Raw genomic sequence first — 22,582 nt, forward strand, 5'->3', positions numbered from 1 at the left:
AAAATATTAAGCATAACGATTTCGGAATAGCATAGGCGGAGACTACACACGATACTGAATAGTTGCTAAATAAAATGAAAACACGCAAGACATGTAGTAAAGCAGTAGGACACATTTTGTGGTGTGGGACGAGCAGCGCACTCTGTAGGTGGGCGCAGATACTATGTATTATTCTCCCAAAATATTAAGCATAACGATTTCGGAATAGCATAGGCGGAGACTACACACGATACTGAATAGTTGCTAAATAATATGAAAACACGCAAGACATGTAGTAAAGCAGTAGGACACATTTTGTGGTGTGGGACGAGCAGCGCACTCTGTAGGTGGGCGCAGATACTATGTATCATTCTCCCAAAATATTAAGAATAACGATTTCGGAATAGCATTGGCGGAGACTACACGCGATTCTGAATTGTTGCTAAATAACATGAAAACACGCAAGACATGTAGTAAAGCAGTAGGACACATTTTGTGGTGTGGGACGAGCAGCGCACTCTGTAGGTGGGCGCAGATACTATGTATCATTCTCACAAAATATTAAGAAAAACGAATTCGGAATAGCATTGGCGGAGACTACACGCGATTCTGAATTGCTGCTAAATAATATGAAAACACGCAAGACATGTAGTAAAGCAGTAGGACACATTTTGTGGTGTAGGACGAGCAGCGCACTCTGTAGGTGGGCGCAGATACTATGTATCATTCTCCCAAAATATTAAGAATAACTATTTCGGAATAGCACTGGCGAAGACTACACACGATTCTGAATTGCTGCTAAATAATATGAAAACACGCAAGACATGTAGTAAAGCAGTAGGATACATTTTGTGGTGTGGGACGAGCAGCGCACTCTGTAGGTAGGCGCAGATACTATGTATCATTACCCTGAATATTAAGAATAACGATTTCGGAATAGCATTGGCGGAGACTACACACGATTCTGAATTGCTGCTAAATAATATGAAAACACGCAAGTCATGTAGTAAAGCAGTAGGACACATTTTGTGGTGTGGGACGAGCAGCGCACTCTGTAGGTGGGCGTAGATACTATGTATCATTCTCCGAAAATATTAAGAATAACGAATTCGGAATAGCATTGGCGGAGACTACACGCGATTCTGAATTGCTGCTAAATAATATGAAAACACGCAAGACATGTAGTAAAGCAGTAGGACACATTTTGTGGTGTGGGACGAGCAGCGCACTCTGTAGGTGGGCGCAGATACTATGTATCATTCTCCCAAAATATCAAGAATAACGATTTCGGAATAGCATTGGCGGAGACTACACACGATTCTGAATTGCTGCTAAATGATATGAAAACACGCAAGACATGTAGTAAAGCAGTAGGACACATTTTGTGGTGTGGGACGAGCAGCGCACTCTGTAGGTGGGCGCAGATACTATGTATCATTCTCCCAAAATATTAAGAATAACTATTTCGGAATAGCACTGGCGGAGACTACACAAGATACTGAATAGTTGCTAAATAATATGAAAACACGCAAGACACGTAGTAAAGCAGTAGGACACAGTTTGTGGTGTGGGACGAGCAGCGCACTCTGTAAGTGGTCGCAGATACTATGTATCATTCTGCCAAAATATTAAGCATAACGATTTCGGAATAGCATTGGCGGAGACTACACGCGATTCTGAATTGTTGCTAAATAATATGAAAACACGCAAGAAATGTAGTAAAGCAGTAGGACACATTTTGTGGTGTGGGACGAGCAGCGCACTCTGTAGGTAGGTGAAGATACTATGTATCATTCTCCCAAAATATTAAGCATAACGATTTCGGAATAGCATAGGCGGAGACTACACACGATACTGAATAGTTGCTAAATAATATGAAAACACGCAAGACATGTAGTAAAGCAGTAGGACACATTTTGTGGTGTGGGACGAGCAGCGCACTTTGTAGGTGGGCGCAGATACTATGTATTATTCTCCCAAAATATTAAGCATAACGATTTCGGAATAGCATAGGCGGAGACTACACACGATACTGAATAGTTGCTAAATAATATGAAAACACGCAAGACATGTAGTAAAGCAGTAGGACACATTTTGTGGTGTGGGACGAGCAGCGCACTCTGTAGGTGGGCGCAGATACTATGTATCATTCTCCCAAAATATTAAGAATAACGATTTCGGAATAGCATTGGCGGAGACTACACGCGATTCTGAATTGTTGCTAAATAACATGAAAACACGCAAGACATGTAGTAAAGCAGTAGGACACATTTTGTGGTGTGGGACGAGCAGCGCACTCTGTAGGTGGGCGCAGATACTATGTATCATTCTCACAAAATATTAAGAAAAACGAATTCGGAATAGCATTGGCGGAGACTACACGCGATTCTTATTTGCTGCTAAATAATATGAAAACACGCAAGACATGTAGTAAAGCAGTAGGACACATTTTGTGGTGTAGGACGAGCAGCGCACTCTGTAGGTGGGCGCAGATACTATGTATCATTCTCCCAAAATATTAAGAATAACTATTTCGGAATAGCACTGGCGAAGACTACACACGATTCTGAATTGCTGCTAAATAATATGAAAACACGCAAGACATGTAGTAAAGCAGTAGGATACATTTTGTGGTGTGGGACGAGCAGCGCACTCTGTAGGTAGGCGCAGATACTATGTATCATTACCCTGAATATTAAGAATAACGATTTCGGAATAGCATTGGCGGAGACTACACACGATTCTGAATTGCTGCTAAATAATATGAAAACACGCAAGTCATGTAGTAAAGCAGTAGGACGCATTTTGTGGTGTGGGACGAGCAGCGCACTCTGTAGGTGGGCGCAGATACTATGTATCATTCTCCGAAAATATTAAGAGTAACGAATTCGGAATAGCATTGGCGGAGACTACACGCGATTCTGAATTGCTGCTAAATAATATGAAAACACGCAAGACATGTAGTAAAGCAGTAGGACACATTTTGTGGTGTGGGACGAGCAGCGCACTCTGTAGGTGGGCGCAGATACTATGTATCATTCTCCCAAAATATCAAGAATAACGATTTCGGAATAGCATTGGCGGAGACTACACACGATTCTGAATTGCTGCTAAATGATATGAAAACACGCAAGACATGTAGTAAAGCAGTAGGACACATTTTGTGGTGTGGGACGAGCAGCGCACTCTGTAGGTGGGCGCAGATACTATGTATCATTCTCCCAAAATATTAAGAATAACTATTTCGGAATAGCATTGGCGGAGACTACACACGATACTAAATTGCTGCTAAATAATATGAAAACACGCAACAAATGTAGTAAAGCAGTAGGACCCTTTTTGTGGTGTGGGACGAGCAGCGCACTCTGTAGGTGGGCGCAGATACTATGTATCATTCTCCCAAAATATTAAGCATAACGATTTCGGAATAGCATTGGCGGAGACTACACACGATTCTGAATTAACGCTAAATAATATGAAAACACGCAAGACATGTAGTAAAGCAGTAGGACACATTTTGTGGTGTGGGACGAGCAGCGCACTCTGTAGGTGGGCGCAGATACTATGTATCATTCTCCCAAAATATTAAGCATAACGATTTCGGAATAGCATTGGCGGAGACTACACACGATTCTGAATTAACACTAAATAATATGAAAACACGCAAGACATGTAGTAAAGCAGTAGGACACATTTTGTGGTGTGGGACGAGCAGCGCACTCTGTAGGTGGGCGCAGATACTATGTATCATTCTCCGAAAATATTAAGACTAACGATTTCGGAATAGCATTGGCGGAAACTACAAACGATTCTGAATTAACGCTAAATAATATGAAAAGACGCAAGACATGTAGTAAAGCAGTAGGACACATTTTGTGGTGTGGGACGAGCAGCGCACCCTGTAGGTGGGCGCAGATACTATGTATCATTCTCCCAAAATATTAAGCATAACGATTTCGGAATAGCATTGGCGGAGACTACACACGATTCTGAATTGCTGCTAAGTAATATGAAAACACGCAAGACATGTAGTAAAGCAGTAGGACACATTTTGTGGTGTGGGACGAGCAGCGCACTCTGTAGGTGGGCGCAGATACTATGTATCATTCTCCCAAAATATTAAGCATAACGATTTCGGAATAGCATTGGCGGAGACTACACACGATACTAAATTGCTGCTAAATAATATGAAAACACGCAACACATGTAGTAAAGCAGTAGGACCCTTTTTGTGGTGTGGGACGAGCAGCGCACTCTGTAGGTGGGCGCAGATACTATGTATCATTCTCCCAAAATATTAAGCATAACGATTTCGGAATAGCATTGGCGGAGACTACACACGATTCTGAATTAACGCTAAATAATATGAAAACACGCAAGACATGTAGTAAAGCAGTAGGACACATTTTGTGGTGTGGGACGAGCAGCGCACTCTGTAAGTGGGCGCAGATACTATGTATCATTCTCCCAAAATATTAAGCATAACGATTTCGGAATAGCATAGGCGGAGACTACACACGATTCTGAATTGCTGCTAAATAATATGAAAACACGCAAGACATGTAGTAAAGCAGTAGGACACATTTTGTGGTGTGGGACGAGCAGCGCACTCTGTAGGTAGGCGCAGATACTATGTATCATTCTCCGAAAATATTAAGACTAACGATTTCGGAATAGCATTGGCGGAAACTACAAACGATTCTGAATTAACGCTAAATAATATGAAAAGACGCAAGACATGTAGTAAAGCAGTAGGACACATTTTGTGGTGTGGGACGAGCAGCGCACCCTGTAGGTGGGCGCAGATACTATGAATCATTCTCCCAAAATATTAAGCATAACGATTTCGGAATAGCATTGGCGGAGACTACACACGATTCTGAATTGCTGCTAAGTAATATGAAAACACGCAAGACATGTAGTAAAGCAGTAGGACACATTTTGTGGTGTGGGACGAGCAGCGCACTCTGTAGGTGGGCGCAGATACTATGTATCATTCTCCCAAAATATTAAGCATAACGATTTCGGAATAGCATTGGCGGAGACTACACACGATTCTGAATTGCTGCTAAGTAATATGAAAACACGCAAGACATGTAGTAAAGCAGTAGGACACATTTTGTGGTGTGGGACGAGCAGCGCACTCTGTAGGTGGGCGCAGATACTATGTATCATTCTCCCAAAATATTAAGCATAACGATTTCGGAATAGCATTGGCGGAGACTACACACGATTCTGAATTAACGCTAAATAATATGAAAAGACGCAAGACATGTAGTAAAGCAGTAGGACACATTTTGTGGTGTGGGACGAGCAGCGCACTCTGTAGGTGGGCGCAGATACTATGTATCATTCTCCCAAAATATTAAGCATAACAATTTTGGAATAGCATTGGCGGAGACTACACACGATTCTGAATTGCTGCTAAGTAATATGAAAACACGCAAGACATGTAGTAAAGCAGTAGGACACATTTTGTGGTGTGGGACGAGCAGCGCACTCTGTAAGTGGGCGCAGATACTATGTATCATTCTCCCAAAATATTAAGCATAACGATTTCGGAATAGCATAGGCGGAGACTACACACGATTCTGAATTAACGCTAAATAATATGAAAACACGCAAGACATGTAGTAAAGCAGTAGGACACATTTTGTGGTGTGGGACGAGCAGCGCACTCTGTAGGTAGGCGCAGATACTATGTATCATTCTCCGAAAATATTAAGACTAACGATTTCGGAATAGCATTGGCGGAAACTACAAACGATTCTGAATTAACGCTAAATAATATGAAAAGACGCAAGACATGTAGTAAAGCAGTAGGACACATTTTGTGGTGTGGGACGAGCAGCGCACCCTGTAGGTGGGCGCAGATACTATGTATCATTCTCCCAAAATATTAAGCATAACGATTTCGGAATAGCATTGGCGGAGACTACACACGATTCTGAATTGCTGCTAAGTAATATGAAAACACGCAAGACATGTAGTAAAGCAGTAGGACACATTTTGTGGTGTGGGACGAGCAGCGCACTCTGTAGGTGGGCGCAGATACTATGTATCATTCTCCCAAAATATTAAGCATAACGATTTCGGAATAGCATTGGCGGAGACTACACACGATTCTGAATTGCTGCTAAGTAATATGAAAACACGCAAGACATGTAGTAAAGCAGTAGGACACATTTTGTGGTGTGGGACGAGCAGCGCACTCTGTAGGTGGGCGCAGATACTATGTATCATTCTCCCAAAATATTAAGCATAACGATTTCGGAATAGCATTGGCGGAGACTACACACGATTCTGAATTAACGCTAAATAATATGAAAAGACGCAAGACATGTAGTAAAGCAGTAGGACACATTTTGTGGTGTGGGACGAGCAGCGCACTCTGTAGGTGGGCGCAGATACTATGTATCATTCTCCCAAAATATTAAGCATAACAATTTTGGAATAGCATTGGCGGAGACTACACACGATTCTGAATTGCTGCTAAGTAATATGAAAACACGCAAGACATGTAGTAAAGCAGTAGGACACATTTTGTGGTGTGGGACGAGCAGCGCACTCTGTAGGTAGGCGCAGATACTATGTATCATTCTCCGAAAATATTAAGACTAACGATTTCGGAATAGCATTGGCGGAAACTACAAACGATTCTGAATTAACGCTAAATAATATGAAAAGACGCAAGACATGTAGTAAAGCAGTAGGACACATTTTGTGGTGTGGGACGAGCAGCGCACCCTGTAGGTGGGCGCAGATGCTATGTATCATTCTCCCAAAATATTAAGCATAACGATGTCGGAATAGCATTGGCGGAGACTACACACGATTCTGAATTGCTGCTAAGTAATATGAAAACACGCAAGACATGTAGTAAAGCAGTAGGACACATTTTGTGGTGTGGGACGAGCAGCGCACTCTGTAGGTGGGCGCAGATACTATGTATCATTCTCCCAAAATATTAAGCATAACGATTTCGGAATAGCATTTGCGGAGACTACACACGATTCTGAATTGCTGCTAAGTAATATGAAAACACGCAAGACATGTAGTAAAGCAGTAGGACACATTTTGTGGTGTGGGACGAGCAGCGCACTCTGTAGGTGGGCGCAGATACTATGTATCATTCTCCCAAAATATTAAGCATAACGATTTCGGAATAGCATTGGCGGAGACTACACACGATTCTGAATTGCTGCTAAGTAATATGAAAACACGCAAGACATGTAGTAAAGCAGTAGGACACATTTTGTGGTGTGGGACGAGCAGCGCACTCTGTAGGTGGGCGCAGATACTATGTATCATTCTCCGAAAATATTAAGACTAACGATTTCGAAATAGCATTGGCGGAAACTACAAACGATTCTGAATTAACGCTAAATAATATGAAAAGACGCAAGACATGTAGTAAAGCAGTAGGACACATTTTGTGGTGTGGGACGAGCAGCGCACTCTGTAGGTAGGCGCAGATACTATGTATCATTCTCCCAAAATATTAAGGCTAACGATTTCGGAATAGCATTGGCGGAAACTACAAACGATTCTGAATTAACGCTAAATAATATGAAAAGACGCAAGACATGTAGTAAAGCAGTAGGACACATTTTGTGGTGTGGGACGAGCAGCGCACTCTGTAGGTAGGCGCAGATACTATGTATCATTCTCCGAAAATATTAAGACTAACGATTTCGGAATAGCATTGGCGGAAACTACAAACGATTCTGAATTAACGCTAAATAATATGAAAAGACGCAAGACATGTAGTAAAGCAGTAGGACACATTTTGTGGTGTGGGACGAGCAGCGCACTCTGTAGGTAGGCGCAGATACTATGTATCATTCTCCGAAAATATTAAGACTAACGATTTCGGAATAGCATTGGCGGAAACTACAAACGATTCTGAATTAACGCTAAATAATATGAAAAGACGCAAGACATGTAGTAAAGCAGTAGGACACATTTTGTGGTGTGGGACGAGCAGCGCACCCTGTAGGTGGGCGCAGATACTATGTATCATTCTCCCAAAATATTAAGCATAACGATTTCGGAATAGCATTGGCGGAGACTACACACGATTCTGAATTGCTGCTAAGTAATATGAAAACACGCAAGACATGTAGTAAAGCAGTAGGACACATTTTGTGGTGTGGGACGAGCAGCGCACTCTGTAGGTGGGCGCAGATACTATGTATCATTCTCCCAAAATATTAAGCATAACGATTTCGGAATAGCATTGGCGGAGACTACACACGATTCTGAATTGCTGCTAAGTAATATGAAAACACGCAAGACATGTAGTAAAGCAGTAGGACACATTTTGTGGTGTGGGACGAGCAGCGCACTCTGTAGGTGGGCGCAGATACTATGTATCATTCTCCCACAATATTAAGCATAACGATTTCGGAATAGCATTGGCGGAGACTACACACGATTCTGAATTAACGCTAAATAATATGAAAAGACGCAAGACATGTAGTAAAGCAGTAGGACACATTTTGTGGTGTGGGACGAGCAGCGCACTCTGTAGGTGGGCGCAGATACTATGTATCATTCTCCCAAAATATTAAGCATAACGATTTCGGAATAGCATTGGCGGAGACTACACACGATTCTGAATTGCTGCTAAGTAATATGAAAACACGCAAGACATGTAGTAAAGCAGTAGGACACATTTTGTGGTGTGGGACGAGCAGCGCACTCTGTAGGTGGGCGCAGATACTATGTATCATTCTCCGAAAATATTAAGACTAACGATTTCGAAATAGCATTGGCGGAAACTACAAACGATTCTGAATTAACGCTAAATAATATGAAAAGACGCAAGACATGTAGTAAAGCAGTAGGACACATTTTGTGGTGTGGGACGAGCAGCGCACTCTGTAGGTAGGCGCAGATACTATGTATCATTCTCCCAAAATATTAAGGCTAACGATTTCGGAGTAGCATTGGCGGAAACTACAAAAGATTCTGAATTAACGCTAAATAATATGAAAAGACGCAAGACATGTAGTAAAGCAGTAGGACACATTTTGTGGTGTGGGACGAGCAGCGCACTCTGTAGGTAGGCGCAGATACTATGTATCATTCTCCGAAAATATTAAGACTAACGATTTCGGAATAGCATTGGCGGAACCTACAAACGATTCTGAATTAACGCTAAATAATATGAAAAGACGCAAGACATGTAGTAAAGCAGTAGGACACATTTTGTGGTGTGGGACGAGCAGCGCTCCCTGTAGGTGGGCGCAGATACTATGTATCATTCTCCCAAAATATTAAGCATAACGATTTCGGAATAGCATTGGCGGAGACTACACACGATTCTGAATTGCTGCTAAGTAATATGAAAACACGCAAGACATGTAGTAAAGCAGTAGGACACATTTTGTGGTGTGGGACGAGCAGCGCACTCTGTAGGTGGGCGCAGATACTATGTATCATTCTCCCAAAATATTAAGCATAACGATTTCGGAATAGCATTGGCGGAGACTACACACGATTCTGAATTGCTGCTAAGTAATATGAAAACACGCAAGACATGTAGTAAAGCAGTAGGACACATTTTGTGGTGTGGGACGAGCAGCGCACTCTGTAGTTGGGCGCAGATACTATGTATCATTCTCCGAAAATATTAAGACTAACGATTTCGAAATAGCATTGGCGGAAACTACAAACGATTCTGAATTAACGCTAAATAATATGAAAAGACGCAAGACATGTAGTAAAGCAGTAGGACACACTTTGTGGTGTGGGACGAGCAGCGCACCCTGTAGGTGGGCGCAGATACTATGTATCATTCTCCCAAAATATTAAGCATAACGATTTCGGAATAGCATTGGCGGAGACTACACACGATTCTGAATTGCTGCTAAATAATATGAAAACACGCAAGACATGTAGTAAAGCAGTAGGACACATTTTGTGGTGTGGGACGAGCAGCGCACTCTGTAAGTGGGCGCAGATTTTATGTATCATTCTCCCAAAATATTAAGCATAACGATTTCGGAATAGCATTGGCGGAGACTACACACGATTCTGAATTGCTGCTAAATAATATGAAAACACGCAAGACATGTAGTAAAGCAGTAGGACACATTTTGTGGTGTGGGACGAGCAGCGCACTCTGCAGGTGGGCGCAGATACTATGTATCATTCTCCCAAAATATTAAGCATAACGATTTCGGAATAGCATTGGCGGAGACTACACACGATTGTGAATTGCTGCTAAATAATATGAAAACACGCAAGACATGTAGTAAAGCAGTAGGATACATTTTGTGGTGTGGGGCGAGCAGCGCACTCTGTAGGTGGGCGCAGATACTATGTATCATTCTCCCAAAATATTAAGAATAAACAATTTCGGAATAGCATTGGCGGAGACTACACGCGATTCTGAATTGCTGCTAGATAATATGAAAACACGCAAGACATGTAGTAAAGCAGTAGGACACATTTTGTGGTGTGGGATGAGCAGCGCACTCTGTAGGTGGGCGCAGATGCTATGTATCATTCTCCCAAAATATTAACCATAACGATGTCGGAATAGCATTGGCGGAGACTACACACGATTCTGAATTGCTGCTAAATAATATGGAAACACGCAAGACATGTAGTAAAGCAGTAGGACACATTTTGTGGTGTGGGACGAGCAGCGCACTCTGTAGGTGGGCGCAGATACTATGTATCATTCTCCCAAAATATTAAGCATAACGATTTCGGAATAGCATTGGCGGAGACTACACACGATTCTGAATTGCTGCTAAATAATATGAAATCACGCAAGACATGTAGTAAAGCAGTAGGACACATTTTGTGGTGTGGGACGAGCAGCGCACTCTGTAGGTGGGCGCAGATACTATGTATCATTCCCCCAAAATATTAAGAATATCGATTTCGAAATAGCATTGGCGGAGACTACTCACGATTCTGAATTGCTGCTAAATAATATGAAATCACGCAAGACATGTAGTAAAGCAGTAGGATACATTTTGTGGTGTGGGACGAGCAGCGCACTCTGTAGGTGGGCGCAGATACTATGTATCATTCTCCCAAAATATTAAGCATAACGATTTCGGAATAGCATTGGCGGAGACTACACACGATTCTGAATTGCTGCTAAATAATATGAAAACACGCAAGACATGTAGTAAAGCAGTAGGACACAATTTGTGGTGTGGGACGAGCAGCGCACTCTGTAGGTAGGCGCAGATACTATGTATCATTCTCCCAAAATATTAAGAATAACGATTTCGGAATAGCATTGGCGGAGACTACACACGATTCTGAATTAACACTAAATAATATGAAAACACGCAAGACATGTAGTAAAGCAGTAGGACACATTTTGTGGTGTGGGACGAGCAGCGCACTCTGTAGGTAGGCGCAGATACTATGTATCATTCTCCCAAAATATTAAGAATAACGATTTCGGAATAGCATTGGCGGAGACTACACACGATTCTGAATTGCTGCTAAATAATATGAAAACACGCAAGACATGTAGTAAAGCAGTAGGACACATTTTGTGGTGTGGGACGAGCAGCGCACTCTGTAGGTAGGCGCAGATACTATGTATCATTCTCCCAAAATATTAAGCATAACGATTTCGGAATAGCATTGGCGGTGACTACACACGATTCTGAATTAACGCTAAATAATATTAAAACACGCCAGACATGTAGTAAAGCAGTAGGACACATTTTGTGGTGTGGAACGAGCAGCGCACTCTGTAGGTAGGCGCAGATACTATGTATCATTCTCCCAAAATATTAAGAATAACGATTTCGGAAACGTATTGGCGGAGACTACACACCATTCTGAATTGTTGCTAAATAATATGAAAACACGCAAGACATGTAGTAAAGCAGTAGGACACATTTTGTGGTGTGGGACGAGCAGCGCACTCTGTAGGTGGGCGCAGATACTATGTATCATTCCCCGAAAATATTAAGAATATCGATTTCGAAATAGCATTGGCGGAGGTTACACACGATTCTGAATTGCTGCTAAATAATATGAAAACACGCAAGACATGTAGTAAAGCAGTAGGACACATTTTGTGGTGTGGGACGAGCAGCGCACTCGTTGGGTGGGCGCAGATACTATGTATCATTCTCCCAAAATATTAAGAATAACGATTTCGGAAAAGCATTGGCGGAGACTACACACGACTCTGAATTGTTGCTAAATAATATGAAAACACGCAGGACATGTAGTAAAGCAGTAGGACACATTTTGTGGTGTGGGACGAGCAGCGCACTCTGTAGGTGGGCGCAGATACTATGTATCATTCTCCCAAAATATTAAGCATAACGATTTCGAAATAGCATTGGCGCAGGCTACACACGATTCTGAATTGCTGCTAAATAATATGAAAACACGCAAGACATGTAGTAAAGCAGTAGGACACATTTTGTGGTGTGGGACGAGCAGCGCACTCTGTAGGTGGGCGCAGATACTATGTATCATTCTCCGAAAATATTAAGACTAACGATTTCGGAATAGCATTGGGGGAAACTACAAACGATTCTGAATTAACGCTAAATAATATGAAAAGACGCAAGACATGTAGTAAAGCAGTAGGACACGTTTTGTGGTGTAGGTGGGTAGGTGGGGGGGTGGGTGGGTGTAGGTGGGCGCAGATACTATGTATCATTCTCCCAAAATATTAAGCATAACAATTTCGGAATAGCATTGGCGGAGACTACACACGATTCTGAATTGCTGCTAAGTAATATGAAAACACGCAAGACATGTAGTAAAGCAGTAGGACACATTTTGTGGTGTGGGACGAGCAGTGCACTCTGTAGGTGGGCGCAGATACTATGTATCATTCTCCCAAAATATTAAGAATAACGATTTCGGAATAGCATTGGCGGAGACTACACACGATTCTGAATTGCTGCTAAATAATATGAAAACACGCAAGACATGTAGTAAAGCAGTAGGACACATTTTGTGGTGTGGGACGAGCAGCGCACTCTGTAGGTGGGCGCAGATACTATGTATCATTCTCCCAAAATATTAAGAACAACGATTTCGGAATAGCATTGGCGGAGGCTACACACGATTCTGAATTGCTGCTAAATAATGTGAAAACTCGCAAGACATGTAGTAAAGCAGTAGGACACATTTTGTGGTGTGGGACGAGCAGCGCACTCTGTAGGTGGGCGCAGATACTATGTATCATTCCCCGAAAATATTAAGAATATCGATTTGGAAATAGCATTGGCGGAGGCTACACACGATTCTGAATTGCTGCTAAATAATATGAAAACACGCAAGACATGTAGTAAAGCAGTAGGACACATTTTGTGGTGTGGGACGAGCAGCGCACTCTGTAGGTAGGCGCAGATACTATGTATCATTCTCCCAAAATATTAAGAATAACGATTTCGAAATAGCATTGGCGGAGGCTACACACGATTCTGAATTGCTGCTAAATAATATGAAAACACGCAAGACATGTAGTAAAGCAGTAGGACACATTTTGTGGTGTGGGACGAGCAGCGCACTCTGTAGGTAGGCGCAGATACTATGTATCATTCTCCCAAAATATTAAGAATATCGATTTCGAAATAGCATTGGCGGAGGCTACACACGATTCTGAATTACTGCTAAATAATATGAAAACACGCAAGACATGTAGTAAAGCAGTAAAACACATTTTGTGGTGTGGGACGAGCAGCGCACTCTGTAGGAGGCGCAGATACTATGTATCATTCTCCCAAAGTATTAAGCATAACGATTTCGGAATAGCATTGGCGGAGACTACACACGATTCTGAATTGCTGCTAAATAATATGAAAACACGCAAGACATGTAGTAAAGCAGTAGGACACATTTTGTGGTGTGGGACGAGCAGCGCACTCTGTAGGTAGGCGCAGATACTATGTATCATTCTCCCAAAATATTAAGAATATCGATTTCGAAATAGCATTGGCGGAGGCTACACACGATTCTGAATTGCTGCTAAATAATATGAAAACACGCAAGACATGTAGTAAAGCAGTAGGACACATTTTGTGGTGTGGGACGAGCAGCGCAATCGTTGGGTGGGCGCAGATACTATGTATCATTCTCCCAAAATATTAAGAATAACGATTTCGGAATAGCATTGGCGGAGACTACACACGATTCTGAATTGCTGCTAAATAATATGAAAACACGCAAGACATGTAGTAAAGCAGTAGGACACATTTTGTGGTGTGGGACGAGCAGCGCACTCTGTAGGTAGGCGCAGATACTATGTATCATTCTCCCAAAATATTAAGAATATCGATTTCGAAATAGCATTGGCGGAGGCTACACACGATTCTGAATTGCTGCTAAATAATATGAAAACACGCAAGACATGTAGTAAAGCAGTAGGACACATTTTGTGGTGTGGGACGAGCAGCGCACTCGTTGGGTGGGCGCAGATACTATGTATCATTCTCCCAAAATATTAAGAATAACGATTTCGAAATAGCATTGGCGGAGGCTACACACGATTCTGAATTGCTGCTAAATAATATGAAAACACGCAAGACATGTAGTAAAGCAGTAGGACACATTTTGTGGTGTGGGACGAGCAGCGCACTCTGTAGGTAGGCGCAGATACTATGTATCATTCTCCCAAAATATTAAGAATATCGATTTCGAAATAGCATTGGCGGAGGCTACACACGATTCTGAATTGCTGCTAAATAATATGAAAACACGCAAGACATGTAGTAAAGCAGTAGGACACATTTTGTGGTGTGGGACGAGCAGCGCACTCGTTGGGTGGGCGCAGATACTATGTATCATTCTCCCAAAATATTAAGAATAACGATTTCGGAATAGCATTGGCGGAGACTACACACGATTCTGAATTGCTGCTAAATAATATGAAAACACGCAAGACATGTAGTAAAGCAGTAGGACACATTTTGTGGTGTGGGACGAGCAGCGCACTCTGTAGGTAGGCGCAGATACTATGTATCATTCTCCCAAAATATTAAGAATATCGATTTCGAAATAGCATTGGCGGAGGCTACACACGATTCTGAATTGCTGCTAAATAATATGAAAACACGCAAGACATGTAGTAAAGCAGTAGGACACATTTTGTGGTGTGGGACGAGCAGCGCACTCGTTGGGTGGGCGCAGATACTATGTATCATTCTCCCAAAATATTAAGAATAACGATTTCGGAATAGCATTGGCGGAGACTACACACGATTCTGAATTGCTGCTAAATAATATGAAAACACGCAAGACATGTAGTAAAGCAGTAGGACACATTTTGTGGTGTGGGACGAGCAGCGCACTCTGTAGGTAGGCGCAGATACTATGTATCATTCTCCCAAAATATTAAGAATATCGATTTAGAAATAGCATTGGCGGAGGCTACACACGATTCTGAATTGCTGCTAAATAATATGAATACACGCAAGACATGTAGTAATGCAGTAGGACACATTTTGTGGTGTGGGACGAGCAGCGCACTCGTTGGGTGGGCGCAGATACTATGTATCATTCTCCCAAAATATTAAGAATAACGATTTCGGAATAGCATTGGCGGAGACTACACACGATTCTGAATTGCTGCTAAATAATATGAAAACACGCAAGACATGTAGTAAAGCAGTAGGACACATTTTGTGGTGTGGGACGAGCAGCGCACTCGTTGGGTGGGCGCAGATACTATGTATCATTCTCCCAAAATATTAAGAATAACGATTTCGGAATAGCATTGGCGGAGACTACACACGATTCTGAATTGCTGCTAAATAATATGAAAACACGCAAGACATGTAGTAAAGCAGTAGGACACATTTTGTGGTGTGGGACGAGCAGCGCACTCTGTAGGTAGGCGCAGATACTATGTATCATTCTCCCAAAATATTAAGAATATCGATTTCGAAATAGCATTGGCGGAGGCTACACACGATTCTGAATTGCTGCTAAATAATATGAAAACACGCAAGACATGTAGTAAAGCAGTAGGACACATTTTGTGGTGTGGGACGAGCAGCGCACTCGTTGGGTGGGCGCAGATACTATGTATCATTCTCCCAAAATATTAAGAATATCGATTTCGAAATAGCATTGGCGGAGGCTACACACGATTCTGAATTGCTGCTAAATATGAAAACACGCAAGACATGTAGTAAAGCAGTAGGACACATTTTGTGGTGTGGGACGAGCAGCGCACTCTGTAGGTAGGCGTAGATACTATGTATCATTCTCCCAAAATATTAAGAATATCGATTTCGAAATAGCATTGGCGGAGGCTACACACGATTCTGAATTGCTGCTAAATAATATGAAAACACGCAAGACATGTAGTAAAGCAGTAGGACACATTTTGTGGTGTGGGACGAGCAGCGCACTCGTTGGGTGGGCGCAGATACTATGTATCATTCTCCCAAAATATTAAGAATAACGATTTCGGAATAGCATTGGCGGAGACTACACACGATTCTGAATTGCTGCTAAATAATATGAAACCACGCAAGACATGTAGTAAAGCAGTAGGACACATTTTGTGGTGTGGGACGAGCAGCGCACTCTGTAGGTAGGCGCAGATACTATGTATCATTCTCCCAAAATATTAAGAATATCGATTTCGAAATAGCATTGGCGGAGGCTACACACGATTCTGAATTGCTGCTAAATAATATGAAAACACGCAAGACATGTAGTAAAGCAGTAGGACACATTTTGTGGTGTGGGACGAGCAGCGCACTCGTTGGGTGGGCGCAGATACTATGTATCATTCTCCCAAAATATTAAGAATAACGATTTCGGAATAGCATTGGCGGAGACTACACACGATTCTGAATTGCTGCTAAATAATATGAAAACACGCAAGACATGTAGTAAAGCAGTAGGACACATTTTGTGGTGTGGGACGAGCAGCGCACTCTGTAGGTAGGCGCAGATACTATGTATCATTCTCCCAAAATATTAAGAATATCGATTTCGAAATAGCATTGGCGGAGGCTACACACGATTCTGAATTGCTGCTAAATAATATGAAAACACGCAAGACATGTAGTAAAGCAGTAGGACACATTTTGTGGTGTGGGACGAGCAGCGCACTCTGTAGGTAGGCGCAGATACTATGTATCATTCTCCCAAAATTAAGAATATCGATTTCGAAATAGCATTGGCGGAGGCTACACACGATTCTGAATTGCTGCTAAATAATATGAAAACACGCAAGACATGTAGTAAAGCAGTAGGACACATTTTGTGGTGTGGGACGAGCAGCGCACTCGTTGGGTGGGCGCAGATACTATGTATCATTCTCCCAAAATATTAAGAATAACGATTTCGGAATAGCATTGGCGGAGACTACACACGATTCTGAATTGCTGCTAAATAATATGAAAACACGCAAGACATGTAGTAAAGCAGTAGGACACATTTTGTGGTGTGGGACGAGCAGCGCACTCTGTAGGTAGGCGCAGATACTATGTATCATTCTCCCAAAATATTAAGAATATCGTTTTCGAAATAGCATTGGCGGAGGCTACACACGATTCTGAATTGCTGCTAAATAATATGAAAACACGCAAGACATGTAGTAAAGCAGTAGGACACATTTTGTGGTGTGGGACGAGCAGCGCACTCGTTGGGTGGGCGCAGATACTATGTATCATTCTCCCAAAATATTAAGAATAACGATTTCGGAATAGCATTGGCGGAGACTACACACGATTCTGAATTGCTGCTAAATAATATGAAAACACGCAAGACATGTAGTAAAGCAGTAGGACACATTTTGTGGTGTGGGACGAGCAGCGCACTCTGTAGGTAGGCGCAGATACTATGTATCATTCTCCCAAAATATTAAGAATATCGATTTCGAAATAGCATTGGCGGAGGCTACACACGATTCTGAATTGCTGCTAAATAATACGAAAACACGCAAGACATGTAGTAAAGCAGTAGGACACATTTTGTGGTGTGGGACGAGCAGCGCACTCGTTGGGTGGGCGCAGATACTATGTATCATTCTCCCAAAATATTAAGAATAACGATTTCGGAATAGCATTGGCGGAGACTACACACGATTCTGAATTGCTGCTAAATAATATGAAAACACGCAAGACATGTAGTAAAGCAGTAGGACACATTTTGTGGTGTGGGACGAGCAGCGCACTCGTTGGGTGGGCGCAGATACTATGTATCATTCTCCCAATATATTAAGAATAACGATTTCGGAATAGCATTGGCGGAGACTACACACGATTCTGAATTGCTGATAAATAATATGAAAACACGCAAGACATGTAGTAAAGCAGTAGGACACATTTTGTGGTGTGGGACGAGCAGCGCACTCTGTAGGTAGGCGCAGATACTATGTATCATTCTCCGAAAATATTAAGAATATCGATTTCGAAATAGCATTGGCGGAGGCTACACACGATTCTGAATTGCTGCTAAATAATATGAAAACACGCAAGACATGTAGTAAAGCAGTAGGACACATTTTGTGGTGTGGGACGAGCAGCGCACTCGTTGGGTGGGCGCAGATACTATGTATCATTCTCCCAAAATATTAAGAATAACGATTTCGGAATAGCATTGGCGGAGACTACACACGATTCTGAATTGCTGCTAAATAATATGAAAACACGCAAGACATGTAGTAAAGCAGTAGGACACATTTTGTGGTGTGGGACGAGCAGCGCACTCTGTAGGTAGGCGCAGATACTATGTATCATTCTCCCAAAATATTAAGAATATCGATTTCGAAATTGCATTGGCGGAGGCTACACACGATTCTGAATTGCTGCTAAATAATATGAAAACACGCAAGACATGTAGTAAAGCAGTAGGACACATTTTGTGGTGTGGGACGAGCAGCGCACTCGTTGGGTGGGCGCAGATACTATGTATCATTCTCCCAAAATATTAAGAATAACGATTTCGGAATAGCATTGGCGGAGACTACACACGATTCTGAATTGCTGCTAAATAATATGAAAACACGCAAGACATGTAGTAAAGCAGTAGGACACATTTTGTGGTGTGGGACGAGCAGCGCACTCTGTAGGTAGGCGCAGATACTATGTATCATTCTCCCAAAATATTAAGAATATCGATTTCGAAATAGCATTGGCGGAGGCTACGCACGATTCTGAATTGCTGCTAAATAATATGAAAACACGCAAGACATGTAGTAAAGCAGTAGGACACATTTTGTGGTGTGGGACGAGCAGCGCACTCGTTGGGTGGGCGCAGATACTATGTATCATTCTCCCAAAATATTAAGAATAACGATTTCGAAATAGCATTGGCGGAGGCTACACACGATTCTGAATTGCTGCTAAATTATATGAAAACACGCAAGACATGTAGTAAAGCAGTAGGACACATTTTGTGGTGTGGGACGAGCAGCGCAATCGTTGGGTGGGCGCAGATACTATGTATCATTCTCCCAAAATATTAAGAATAACGATTTCGGAATAGCATTGGCGGAGACTACACACGATTCTGAATTGCTGCTAAATAATATGAAAACACGCAAGACATGTAGTAAAGCAGTAGGACACATTTTGTGGTGTGGGACGAGCAGCGCACTCTGTAGGTAGGCGCAGATACTATGTATCATTCTCCCAAAATATTAAGAATATCGATTTCGAAATAGCATTGGCGGAGGCTACACACGATTCTGAATTGCTGCTAAATAATATGAAAACACGCAAGACATGTAGTAAAGCAGTAGGACACATTTTGTGGTGTGGGACGAGCAGCGCACTCGTTGGGTGGGCGCAGATACTATGTATCATTCTCCCAAAATATTAAGAATAACTATTTCGGAATAGCATTGGCGGAGACTACACACGATTCTGAATTGCTGCTAAATAATATGAAAACGCGCAAGACATGTAGTAAAGCAGTAGGACACATTTTGTGGTGTGGGACGAGCAGCGCACTCGTTGGGTGGGCGCAGATACTATGTATCATTCTCCCAAAATATTAAGAATAACGATTTCGGAATAGCATTGGCGGAGACTACACACGATTCTGAATTGCTGCTAAATAATATGAAAACACGCAAGACATGTAGTAAAGCAGTAGGACACATTTTGTGGTGTGGGACGAGCAGCGCACTCTGTAGGTAGGCGCAGATACTATGTATCATTCTCCCAAAATATTAAGAATATCGATTTCGAAATAGCATTGGCGGAGGCTACACACGATTCTGAATTGCTGCTAAATAATATGAAAACACGCAAGACATGTAGTAAAGCAGTAGGACACATTTTGTGGTGTGGGACGAGCAGCGCACTCGTTGGGTGGGCGCAGATACTATGTATCATTCTCCCAAAATATTAAGAATAACGATTTCGGAATAGCATTGGCGGAGACTACACACGATTCTGAATTGCTGCTAAATAATATGAAAACACGCAAGACATGTAGTAAAGCAGTAGGACACATTTTGTGGTGTGGGACGAGCAGCGCACTCTGTAGGTAGGCGCAGATACTATGTATCATTCTCCCAAAATATTAAGAATATCGATTTCGAAATAGCATTGGCGGAGGCTACACACGATTCTGAATTGCTGCTAAATAATATGAAAACACGCAAGACATGTAGTAAAGCAGTAGGACGCATTTTGTGGTGTGGGACGAGCAGCGCACTCGTTGGGTGGACGCAGATACTATGTATCATTCTCCCAAAATATTAAGAATAACGATTTCGGAATAGCATTGGCGGAGACTACACACGATTCTGAATTGCTGCTAAATAATATGAAAACACGCAAGACATGTAGTAAAGCAGTAGGACACATTTTGTGGTGTGGGACGAGCAGCGCACTCTGTAGGTAGGCGCAGATACTATGTATCATTCTCCCAAAATATTAAGAATAACGATTTCGGAATAGCATTGGCGGAGACTACACCCTATTCTGAATTGCTGCTAAATAATATGAAAACACGCAAGACATGTAGTAAAGCAGTAGGACACATTTTGTGGTGTGGGACGAGCAGCGCACTCGTTGGGTGGGCGCAGATACTATGTATCATTCTCCCAAAATATTAAAAATAACGATTTCGGAATAGCATTGGCGGAGACTACATACGATTCTGAATTGCTGCTAAATAATATGAAAACACGCAAGACATGTAGTAAAGCAGTAGGACACATTTTGTGGTGTGGGACGAGCAGCGCACTCTGTAGGTAGGCGCAGATACTATGTATCATTCTCCCAAAATATTAAGAATATCGATTTCGAAATAGCATTGGCGGAGGCTACACACGATTCTGAATTGCTGCTAAATAATATGAAAACACGCAAGACATGTAGTAAAGCAGTAGGACACATTTTGTGGTGTGGGACGAGCAGCGCACTCGTTGGGTGGGCGCAGATACTATGTATCATTCTCCCAAAATATTAAGAATAACGATTTCGGAATAGCATTGGCGGAGACTACACACGATTCTGAATTGCTGCTAAATAATATGAAAACACGCAAGACATGTAGTAAAGCAGTAGGACACATTTTGTGGTGTGGGACGAGCAGCGCACTCTGTAGGTAGGCGCAGATACTATGTATCATTCTCCCAAAATATTAAGAATATCGATTTCGAAATAGCATTGGCGGAGGCTACACACGATTCTGAATTGCTGCTAAATAATATGAAAACACGCAAGACATGTAGTAAAGCAGTAGGACACATTTTGTGGTGTGGGACGAGCAGCGCACTCGTTGGGTGGGCGCAGATACTATGTATCATTCTCCCAATATATTAAGAATAACGATTTCGGAATAGCATTGGCGGAGACTACACACGATTCTGAATTGCTGCTAAATAATATGAAAACACGCAAGACATGTAGTAAAGCAGTAGGACACATTTTGTGGTGTGGGACGAGCAGCGCACTCTGTAGGTAGGCGCAGATACTATGTATCATTCTCCCAAAATATTAAGAATATCGATTTCGAAATAGCATTGGCGGAGGCTACACACGATTCTGAATTGCTGCTAAATAATATGAAAACACGCAAGACATGTAGTAAAGCAGTAGGACACATTTTGTGGTGTGGGACGAGCAGCGCACTCGTTGGGTGGGCGCAGATACTATGTATCATTCTCCCAAAATATTAAGAATAACGATTTCGAAATAGCATTGGCGGAGGCTACACACGATTCTGAATTGCTGCTAAATAATATGAAAACACGCAAGACATGTAGTAAAGCAGTAGGACACATTTTGTGGTGTGGGACGAGCAGCGCACTCTGTAGGTAGGCGCAGATACTATGTATCATTCTCCCAAAATATTAAGAATATCGATTTCGAAATAGCATTGGCGGAGGCTACACACGATTCTGAATTGCTGCTAAATAATATGAAAACACGCAAGACATGTAGTAAAGCAGTAGGACACATTTTGTGGTGTGGGACGAGCAGCGCACTCGTTGGGTGGGCGCAGATACTATGTATCATTCTCCCAAAATATTAAGAATAACGATTTCGGAATAGCATTGGCGGAGACTACACACGATTCTGAATTGCTGCTAAATAATATGAAAACACGCAAGACATGTAGTAAAGCAGTAGGACACATTTTGTGGTGTGGGACGAGCAGCGCACTCTGTAGGTAG

This window comes from Schistocerca serialis, chromosome 9 (assembly GCF_023864345.2).
Source record: "Schistocerca serialis cubense isolate TAMUIC-IGC-003099 chromosome 9, iqSchSeri2.2, whole genome shotgun sequence".
NCBI classification, from domain to species: Eukaryota; Metazoa; Arthropoda; class Insecta; order Orthoptera; family Acrididae; genus Schistocerca; species Schistocerca serialis.